Source organism: Pinus tabuliformis, chromosome 2_2 (genome assembly GCF_031772625.1).
Source record: "Pinus tabuliformis cultivar Carrire ecotype Pingquan chromosome 2_2, CPIR1, whole genome shotgun sequence".
NCBI lineage: Eukaryota > Viridiplantae > Streptophyta > Pinopsida > Pinales > Pinaceae > Pinus > Pinus tabuliformis.
Genome location: NC_142300.1, coordinates 367,715,981 through 367,728,135, shown reverse-complemented (window position 1 = coordinate 367,728,135; position 12,155 = coordinate 367,715,981). Strand labels below are relative to the sequence as shown.

Here is a 12,155-nt window from a genome sequence, read left to right as displayed (position 1 = left end):
ATTACATGACTAAATTAATCAAAATGTCATTATTTGTATATTGAATGAAACATACATTATATCTCTAATTTAATATTGCATTGTAGATATTCTAAACAATAAAAATTATCATAATTAAGACATATAATACAACAACATAAAAATGGCTCATAACTTCTGATTTAACACGATATGGAAATCAAAATTTTTATTTCAAGATATGAGACAAACATCAGTTATATAAACTGTCTTAGAAAATTATTCAAAATCACTCATATTTTCTTGCACACCATCAGAATTCACATCTTCAGATAAATGACTGGATGCTGACGAAGATGTTCCATATTCTTCTCTTTCATCAACTAGTGCCCCATCTGATTCCACATCCATGCCCACCATTTCAGGTTTCAAAATTCTTCTAGATCTACGACTGGTTTCAACAAACTCCCATATCAACATTATTCCTTCTAGTAACAACCTTTTCAGAATCTCTATCGTATTGAAGCGAAGAGTTCCTCTCTTTGTTAAATTGAAGTCATAAACAAGTATGCCAACATCCTCCAATTTTAAGAGGTCTGTGCGGTGACGATTTATATTTGTACCCTTTCTTTTTCTCTTTCCGCCAATTTTTTTGTCAACTACCATATGTGGCTTATACACACCATTGAATGGGTGTGTATTTGTGGCAAACCAATGTACTTCAACACATGTAACGTCCTCATTTTCTATAAAGACCTTTATAACCTTAGCAACCAAGAATGGATAGCCATTGGGATCTCCATCTGCTAGCACTGCGATCATGCAACCCTCCTTAATATGCTGTACTAAACCCCTGTAATGGTCTTCCATGGCTTCACGTTGTGCATGAGATCTTCTGGAACCAATATACATCTCTCTTTCCTCTGCCTATGAAGAATTAATCATACCTTGAGATTGTTGATGTTCAACAATGTTTATTTCCTCATGTTCATTTGACACATTTTGTGGCCAAATAAATGGATTTTTCAAAGGTATATCTTCATTTGTTGTTGTTGAAATGATATCATTTTGATTATTGAAAAATGACTCCCACCAAATTGAATCAGCAATGTCAAAGTACTCATATGTACATCTAATACATTTTTAAATTTTTTCTAGGCAATCAGAATAATTTGTATCTCTATTTTGTCTGTGTACATTATGAACTTCACCAACTAATTGTAATAACAATATTTTTGATACAAATATTGGATGATCTGGAATGAACTTCAAAAAATTCCAAACCTAATGATGGTGCCCATTTTGTAGTAGTTGAATACTTCTTGCCCCATATTAGTGTTTTTCCATCATATTTTTGATATGAAATTGATGTTGGAAGCTCATGTCATTAAGTTGTTCAATACATTTATCCTCACCATGCGATCCCAAAATAAAGCTTCGCATGTCAATAGTTTCTTCCAACACATCAAAAGTAGGCTCTGACATGTATGATTTCTTAATACATTCAATTAATGATGGCAAGCTCCCAACTTCCTTCCTCTTCAATGTGACTGAAAAATGACTGAACATCTGATCAATATGGTCATGGGTGTGCCCAAAAAGAAGGAAACCAACATTTACCTTCTAAAAAATTCTCAATTCAACAAGCATGTTTAGATATCCAAAAAAAAACCTAAATTTTGTTTTCACGGCAAGTGTTGTCCACTTGTAGATACAAAACTTTAGGAAGATTACCAGACCAATGAGAAAGCACATCATGAATTATGGTTATTGTCAGATTTGCATCATTATGAATATTTGGAGCTGTGAAGTACACCCTTGGAAACATTTTCCCATTGAAGACCATACAACCGACCAAGTGATAGTGAATAAAATTTTCCTCTTGTAAATTTTTGGGTGTGCGAACAAAATGTGGTAAAAGTATTTTCTTCTGGTCCATACAATCAATTATCAAACTCAAATATTTATTTAGATTATCATAACACCTCTTTCGATGCTTGTACAAATTTTTCCTTTCACTTGTTTGTTGTTCGTGATGCTCCTGAAGTTCTTTGACAATTGAATCTACACAACATAAAAGAAAGCCATTAATAAATATGTTTTCATAGTTGATGACTATACAATTTTAAAAGTTAAAGTTATGAATACTTACCTCTTTCTGACCCTTCACATTTGTCCCTTTTTGATTTAAGAGAAGCACATGTATTGCAAATCCCCATCCTTGTCTTCTTAGGAATACAGACATTGTTGAATTCTTTCTTCCACACCTTCACAAAATATTGATATGTAATAAACCGACCATGTCCCTCAGCACCTTCTGCATATTCTTTGTATAAGTTGTAGATTTTTTGTCTTGAAAAATTATCTGGAATATGTATTGTCTCTCTATTTTGAATACAATCTCCATGATTTGAAAATAAATCTTTCATCCATGACATTGCAATATTTGATAATGTCCCAAATTGTTGTTTATGACGTACTTCTGAATAAAATGTGGGATCCTTTTACAATTTTTCTTGGATTCTCGAGAGATAAAAATTCCCCATCGAATGAAACATTTTGAAAGCCTTTCTACAGATAAATAAAGACCCAATATGATAATCATAACCTGAAAATGTAGATTGCATGCACCCAACTAAATATGAATTTTGCATGCTTTTATTCATTGACAAATATCTCTTCCTTTTGTCTAATGCAAATTTGAAATCCATATGTTTCAAGCAATCTTTTTGACAACATTCACTTGAAATGAGAGTGCTGATAGAACTTCTTCTTGTTAGATATTCGTCTCTACCCCTTGTATAACTAGAACATCTTGCATTGATACGAAAAGGTTTGCTCCTACTCCTTGATACAATATTTCTTGGCAACATTTCCATCATTGAATCATCATTTGTATAAGCATTTTCATCATCATTATGAGGAATGTTATCCACACTATGATCAGCTGTGCTTTTCAAACACTGACTTGGAGGATATTTTTCATCTTCCCCTTCTTCAGTGCTACTGTCATAGTCCTTAGAATTGGGACTAAATGGAAAATGTGACTCGATGCTTATTGGATATTCTTCCTCATGTGCACTGTCAGTGCTGCTCTCATAGCCCACAGAATTAGGACTACATTGAAAATGTGACTATTTACTTACTGAAAATGCTACATCCTGTCCTTTGTCACTACTACTCTTATAGTCCTTAGGATTAGGACTAAGTGCTTCATTCTGTCCTTCATCACTATTGCTCTCATAATCCATAGGATTAGGACTAAGAGGACACCGTGACACTCCATTCTTTTGAAATTTTTCATCATGATCTTCATCACTACTGCTCTCATAGTCCATAGGATTAGGACTAAGTGGACACTGTGACACTCCATTCTTTTGAAATTCGTCATCATGCTCTTCATCACTACTGCTCTCATAGTCCATTGGATTAGGACTAAAAGGACACTATGACACTCCATTCTTTTGAAAATTTTTCATCATGCTCTTCATCACCACTACTCTCATAGTCCATAGGATTAGGACTAAGTGGACACTGTGACACTTCATTATTTTGAAATTCTTCATCATGTTCTTCATCACTGCTTCTTTCATAGTCAATAGGATTAGGACTAAGTGGACATTGTGACACTCTATTCAGTTGAAATTCTTCATTATTGCTGCTCTCATAGTCCATTGGATTAGGACTAAGAGGACACTGTGACACTCCATTCTTTTGAATTTTTTTATCATGCTCTTCATCACTGTTGCTCTCATAGTCCATAGGATTAGGACTAAGTGGACACTGTGGCACTCCATTATTTTGAAATTCGTGATCATGCTCTTCATCACTGCTGCTCTCATAGTCCATAGGATTAGGACTAAGAGGACACCGTGACACTCCATTCTTTTGAAATTTTTCATCATGCTCTTCATCATTGTTGCTCTCATAGTCCTTAGGATTAGGACTAAGTGGACACTGTGACACTCCATTCTTTTGAATTTCGTCATCATGCTCTTCATTGCTGCTGCTCTCATAGTCCATAGGATTAGGACTAAGTGGACACCGTGACACTCCATTCTTTTGAAAATTTTCGTCATGCTCTTCATCACTGTTGCTCTCATAGTCCTTAGGATTAGTACTAAGTGGACACCGTGACACTCCATTCTTTTGAAATTCGTCATCATGCTCTTCATCACTACTACTCTCATAGTCCATAGGATTAGGACTAAGTGGACACCGTGACACTCCATTCTTTTGAAATTCGTCATCATGCTCTTCATCACTACTGCTCTCATAGTCCATAGGATTAGGACTAAGTGGACATCGTGACACTCCATTCTTTTGAAATTCTTCATCATGCTCCTCATCATTGTTGCTCTCATAATCCTTAGGATTAGGACTAAGTGGAAACCGTGACTCTTTATTTATTTGAAATTCTTCATCCACTCTTTCATCAGTGCTACTCTCATAGTCCATAGGATTAGGAATAAGTGGACACCGTGACACTCCATTCTTTTGAAATTTTTCATCATGCTCTTCATCACTGTTTCTCTCATAGTCCTTAGGATTAGGATTAAGTGGACACTGTGACACTCCATTCTTTTGAAATTCGTCATCATGCTCTTTATCACTGCTGCTCTCATAGTCCATAGGATTAGGACTAAGTGGACATTGTGACACTCCATTCTTTTGAAAATTTTCATCACCGTTGCTCTCCTAGTCCTTAGGATTAAGACTAAGTGGACACCGTGACATTCCATTATTTTGAAATTCGTCATCATGCTTTTCATCATTGTTGTTCTCATAGTCCATAGGATTAGGACCAAGTGGGCATCGTGACACTCCATTCTTTTGAATTTCATCATCATGCTCTTCATCACTACTGCTCTCATAGTCCATAGGATTAGGACTAAGTGGACATCATGACACTCCATTCTTTTGAAATTCTTCATCATGCTCCTCATCACTGTTGCTCGCATAATCCTTAGGATTAGGACTAAGTGGAAAATGTGACTCTTTATTTATTTGAAATTCTTCATCCCCTCATTCATCAGTGCTGCTCTCATAGTCCTTATGATTAGGACTAAGTGGAAGAATTGACTTTCTATTCAGTGGAAGAATTTCCGTTATATTCATCAATATGAATAGAGTTGTTATGCGACGAATACCAGTTATCATATTAATTGTATGACACGAGAGAGGTATCTATAAAGTTGTGTAAACAAATCATAAATGAGATGACACAAAATATCATAAGTATTGTTATTTATATTTGTGTTTTGCGTTCTTGTAACTGCCTCACTATATTTTTATAACTTTGTTTTTATTGACATATGATATTTTGTTGAAAGTTGTTCAATTAGGTTGGGAGGCATTCATTTCATAGAGCATGATATTATGAAAGTTGTCAACAGTTTCTACTCAGTGTCAGAAGAAGATATGGCAAACAAGCGAAATGTAGTAATTCATGATGCCACAAAACTACATCCAAGGGATCAGAAAAAAAAAGCCTGTTGTGGATAAATCTAGCAAGGGTAGACAAGTTACTTTTGAAGACGAGGAAGGTGAAACTGGCAGTGAAGAATATGTCGTCGTTACTTAGGATGACATTGGAACTGAGAAGAACCGTAAAAGACCAAAAGTAACAATGCTGAAGAATAAATATGTTACAGTTAATGATGAGAATGTTATGAAGAAGAAAAGCAAAGTTGAACATTTTGAAGTAGTCATTACCAACAATCAAGAACCTAGTGAAACTTCAAAAGAAAGCAGAGAAATCATTACACCAGGAGTTGATTTAGAGGATGGCATTATAAAAAAAAAACAAAATGCCATTCGACAGAACTTGACAAAGAGAAAATTAATTGAGGGTGGTCGTACATTTCAACTTAATGTGAGACAAATCTATAAGGCAAGTGAAGGACAATGTCAATATCAAATCAAAAAGCCACACCATCTGCATGTTCACAACTTGAAGACATTGATGAGGTACAATCCATATGCTCATGTGGTTAATTATGTGCTTCTTGTTGATCCAGTTCAAGTTCCCAACAAAGAAGCATTTGATAAGTCAAAATGTTTTGAATATAATTATTATGTGCTTGGGGGAACCATTCTGTAGAAGCTCAAAGACAATTGATGGAGGAATATCCCAATAACCCACGTTTTGAAACAATGAAATGTATCATTTATGCTGGTTTATCAGATACAGAAGCAAAATTAGTGGCATGAGATCATAATTCAGATAATGAATATAGGATGTCTATGGATTTCATCCAAAGGGTTAGATTTATTCATAGTGAATTTGAAGAAAAATGTGGTGGGGATATGATAAATGTTACTGTAGATTTCCGAAATTAATGTTGTATGAAAATAGGCTATCAAATTGAAGAGAGAATCAATTCAAAAGGCAGCAAAGGTGGAAAAGTTAGTGATTTATTTAGAGGTGTTGATAACATTTTCCAGTTAGCATTTAGAACTGGAGAGATATGGGAGTTGATTAATGAGACTTTTAGCATGTCCGAGAACATTGACATTAAAAACCATAAGGTCAAAAAGTCTAAGCCATTGATATGTAGCAACAGTAAATCAGGTCCTAAAATGACGTAGTTTCCAGAAGATATAACTATCACACCTTGGAGAGCATTGCAATGGGTGAAGGATGAAATACTTGTCAAAGCAATATTATCTCGTGTGAGGTCAGGGGAATTATCATTGGAGGAAATGTCTGAGGAATTTCAAAAGTAAGTTTGTTGAATTATTTTTATTTATTTCTAGATTATAATTTTCTTTTAAATATAACATATTGTTCTTGGTAGTATTTTTTATACATATCATTATATTAACTTTTTTACTTTATCTATGTAGTCACAAAGTTTACATGAAAATTCAAGAACAATTGGTTAAATTGTTGAATGAAGATAGTTGGGATGATGTTGTATGCAACTATCCAGATTCAAGTTCTACATCAACATTAAATTTTTTTATCTTGCATTTAAAAAGGTATGTTGATTTATACATTCATTTTCATTCATCTGTATACTATTTTTAATTTATAACTTACACATATAATTGTTTATTTTATAAAAGAGGAAGGATGGAAATGGAGCATTAGATAGTTTCAAAACCTTTATTGAAAAAATAAAGATCGAAAGACTGAAGAAGCAACGTCTTAAGAATGTTGAACTTGATCCAACTCTTACTCTAATTTCATTTGGAATGGGTTTGACACTATTCAATATCAAGTAATACAAGGCGACTGTGAAGACATTGCTAAAATCATACCTAAAAGGGATTATGCCCTAGTTATTGCAGATATTTCCCATCGTTTCAATATTCCAAACATTGACTATTATAGTGACCATTATACTTATCAAGTTTTTAGTAAAGTGGTTGGGGGATTTCTAGAAGTCACATCATCACCATTATGGAGATTTGTGACATTTCATTCAGACACACAATTGGCAATGTTATTGTCAAGCTTCAAGGGGAAAACAAATTCAAGGATGCAGCTTACATGGTAAGACGTTTAATATGTATATTTGATTAACGTTAAAAAATTCATTTATGTACAAGTTAATTGAACTTTTACTATTTCATGTTTAAGGAAAAAGTCAAATATTCTTAACCGTGAAGATCAACCATTTATAAATGATTGTGAATTCATCCATATTGATAGTTGGGAAAAAGATGATAGCTATATGTCTATGATTTTTAATCGGGTAGATGAAACGATTTATAGCCAAATACTGGCTTATGATGTCGTTGTGAGAAAACTAACATATGAAGACAAAGAAGCGAAATAAGAGATAGTTAACATTTATCAAAAACCACAGTGATTGATTAGCTATCTTATAGACATATGTTCAAGTGAAGGAGACTGGGTTCTCGATTTATTTTCTGGCTCAAGTAAGTTTTACTATATGGAATTGAATTTCAATATGTTATTTCTTAATTTATATGTCATTGTACTAATTTACTTCATTATTTCTTTGTGCTTGATAATTAGGTATAACACTAGCATGTTGCCTTCAAAAAGGAAGAAATTGCATTGCCATTGAAAAAGATCCAATATAGTGCAATTTTATTCAACAAAGAATTAATGCCCTTCAATTTCTTCCATATGCAACGCAATAAACTGGGTTGAAGAAAGGGGACTTTAGTGAATCACGTGTGGCAAAAAAGGCAAAGGAACCCCAACCACCATTACACGGAATGATTTGGAAAGACATACATTGGGAGATTCGCAGACATCAAAGATATATTAGAAGAGGAAAATGAGCAAAATGAAGCAGAAAATATTGTGGAAGAAGACAATGATGAAACTCTAGAGGACGAAGAGTTTGGATTACGTGACACTATTGATTAAATTTAAGTTATGCTTGGAAATCAAGCTCATTTTTTGTAACTATTAATTAGTTATACTTGTAATGTTTTGACTTTGACATTTTATGAGAAGAATAAGCACTCAATTAAGGTTGTTATGCGTTCAATATTTGTATTATGTGATTTTCACATTAATTTTTATGTTAACCATTATTTTTTGAAAAAAACAGTGATTATTATTATTTTTTTTACATGAAATTCATAAAAAAAATTATTATTTAATGATTTTTAGTTTTTCCTACAAAAAATTGTGATTTTGACATGTTATCTCTAGCAAAAAATTACAAAAAATGATCAAAATGTGTAGCTTTTTAGTTATATTTATGTTAAAAATGGTTATTTTTATGTCAATTGTTAAAAATTATTGGTTATTAGAGACAATTATTTAATGTTGATTGAAAAATTAATTAACGATGTATAAATATGTAGAATATCGAAAATTCAAAATATCGACCTTCTTCTTTAAATATGAAAAACATTAAAAAGCTCACTACAAAAAAAAAATTAAAATAAAAAAAGAAAATATGAAGAAGAAGACCATTTCAAAAATTATTAAATTTAGAAAATAATTATTTACATTTCATATATTAGAAAATTTAAAGTAAAAAAATAGGTCTTTTAAAAAAAGGGCCTGATGCAGAATTACCACTTTTTTAAATCAGCATGAAAATCACCACCATTCTAAAACGTAATGTACATAAAAAAAATCAAAGTGCCAAAAACTATGCTTTAAAAAAAACTTGTGTTCTGCATCACCCCTTTCAAAATCGGATCACTTTTTTGCTATCTCTACGAAACGGGCAACAATATTAGTTCCCGTTTCAAAGTTTACATTGTTTTGGTTTATATGTTTGCAAATAGTTAATTCAAGCAAGAATGCTTGACGAAAATACCTATGCTTTACCATGGTATGTAACTTATTCACTTACCTTTCATATAACTTTTAGTGGACTGTATTTTAAAATATTATGTTAATGTTTGTAATCTCATACATATATAGGCTATCTTATGCATTTAGGGTGGCACTATATGACACTAATGGTGTGGTCCTCTCGGTATTCGTGGTCCGACTTCATTTTGAAAGAGGAAAAACATCATTATATTCGTCATTGCAAGTTTTTCCCATCAACTTATGCAAAGTAACGAAAGAGAGGAATGTCAATGATAACAAGTCTACATGCACCCTCGGTGTAAATAATTTGTCAATTATGCATTTAAACAGTGATTTTATACAGACCCAGTTCCTAAAATTAATAAATTGCTAACATCATAATTTATAATTGCTTGATGAAACTATCAATCACGTGTATAAATTCCAAAGAAAAACATAGAAGATGATCCTGGAATTGTGTTACAGTGTATTGTTTACTTTGTTTACTTAGAACGGGATTCATATAATAATAAAGAGAAAAGTCATTAGTTTCCATGCTAATCCCATATATATATATATATTTATTTATTTTATTGCAGGTTATGGTTTCTGGCCTGTAGTCTCTTTCTTGAATTAAATCAATTTGGATATAGAGTTTGCAAACGCATAGAAATCAATCTGCAAAGGAAACGAGTAGTAACACCCACTTATTTCTAAAAATCAATACGAAACAATTCCAATACCTCTCGTTTGGAAGGGAAATCTACAAATATCTCTTTCTTTCTCTACTTTCTTTTTAATATTTAATATATATCTATCAACTAGAAATCATGTTAATATTTCACATATATATCTAGAAATCGTGTCGATATATATATATATATATATATATATATATATATATATTAAAATGAGAATTCTCTAGTTAGATTGAGATTATTAAGTTAGGGATAGTCTCAAGAATTATTTATCGAACTGTGAGATGAGTATGAATATCCTTGGGAAGTTTTTAGATATACATTTTGTTTATATTTAAAGTGGAAGGAGATATTGAAAAAACTTTGCAAAATAAGTTTACGATTAAAATTACTGAAGAGAAAGGGAAAGGCAAGCAACCTGAAATGCAAAATATTACCATATGCATTGGGATGCTATATGATGTCAAACAACTTCTCATATATGCCAATAAATTCATTATAAGGCTAGGAAGTGTGGGAATCATCATTTATAATAAGAATACAATCTTCTAATTAAAAGAGACAAAAACATCATTATATTCGTCATTGCAAGTGTTTCCCATCAACTTATGTAGAGTAACCAAAGGGAAGAATGCCAATGATAACATGTCTGCATGCACCCTCTGTGTAAATAATTTGTCGCATATGCATTTAAACAATGATTTTATATAGAACCGATTTCTAAAATCAATAAATTGTTAACATCATAATTTATAATTGCTTGATGAAACTATCAATCACATGTATAAATTTCGAAGGAGAACATAGAAGATGATCCTGAAACTAGGCTAAATCCTTGTAGTATTCCATTATTCAATCACAATAGGTATTTATTTATTATCATTCTCCCATAAACTAAGGCATTTGCAATAAATAAATATATTATTCATTTTATTGAATTTATTTTTTACAAGAATCAGAAAACCCATTAAACATGGTTGAAAATGGACATTATGCATAGAAATTTCTTGTTATCCCAATCTAGGGAAAGCAATGATTACTTATGTGCTATGCAATATTGCGACGAACAAAGTCCTCCAAAGGAAAAGGAATGTACCTGGAAGAACAACAAATAATGAAGCATATTATATTGCATTGATAGAAGGCTTAGGAACAACTAGGGAGTATGGATCTAATCGAATTGTAGTCTTCACCAATTCTGAACTTGTGTGCAACTAGATGAAAGGTGTGTACCAAGTTAAAAAGGAGAGGTTAAAATGACTGCACGAAGAAATATTGTTAGTCAATTTCAATCATTTAGCATAAGACATTGTGCAAATGTTAATAGGATGTCTAGTGATCTATTATATGGGGCAATGTCAATTCAAGATTTGTTTATGAAAGATGAATTGGTGTTAAGAAGCTCTCCATCAAAATTTATTGATGGACATTGTAATATATTTTTGATATGTGTGTGTTTTTTAGTTATAAATGTGTTGTTTTTAATGATCATGTGTTTTTTTCAATTCTATACTAAGTGTGCCCCCGCTATGTAAGCACAACTTAGTGAACTTGACATGTTTTAGAAAATTTTGTATTTAATTTTCAAACTATGCACTTCAACATTTGTGTTTTTAGTCTTGAGTATATTTTAAATGAAGAATTTACACCAAATAATTTTGAAGAGACCCTCGGATAGTTACATCAATTTTCTAAATTCTTGATCTTTTTAAATAACAATTTTAAAAATTTGTAAATGCATGAAGTAACTTTTTAAAGATCATATATCTGTATATAATTTTCTGAATTATTGATCTTTTTAAATAGCAAATTTAAAGATTTATAAATGCATGAGGTATATATATATATATATATCTATCTATTATGGATGAGCATTTGCCACTTGATTCTTCGAGGCAAGCTTCAATAGAGTCTCATGCATCTACTAGAGGGGGAGGTCATGGATTAAGGAGATTATCAAATGAATTGGGGGAGGTACATCATTCGTTACATCATGATCATGGTATATGTATGTTTATGTGCTTAAATGATATTTGAATATAATAATATGTACATACATATGAAATTGATTTTTTTTTTCAATTTAGCTTTATTAATTTATAATAAATTTCATTTTTTTAGGAGCATCTCAAACTAGGTCGAAGAGAGTATCTACTCAATCAATGGAGGGCCATCGTTCACATAATCATGGTATGATATATATATGTTTATGTGCATTTACTTAAATGATAATCAAGTAGAATCATATATACATACTTATA

General features: G+C 31.9%; 1 long non-coding RNA gene across 1 annotated transcript in view; it reads left to right on the top strand.

Moving 5' to 3' along the window:
* LOC149192762 (uncharacterized) overlaps positions 1 to 8,278 on the top strand; it is a 90,005-nt gene extending 81,727 nt beyond the window's left edge. The window contains exon 3 of the long non-coding RNA XR_016254909.1: positions 7,949 to 8,278. This is a non-coding gene — a long non-coding RNA (uncharacterized LOC149192762). The remainder of the gene's footprint in view (positions 1 to 7,948) is intronic.
* The last annotated feature ends 3,877 nt before the right edge of the window (positions 8,279 to 12,155 follow it).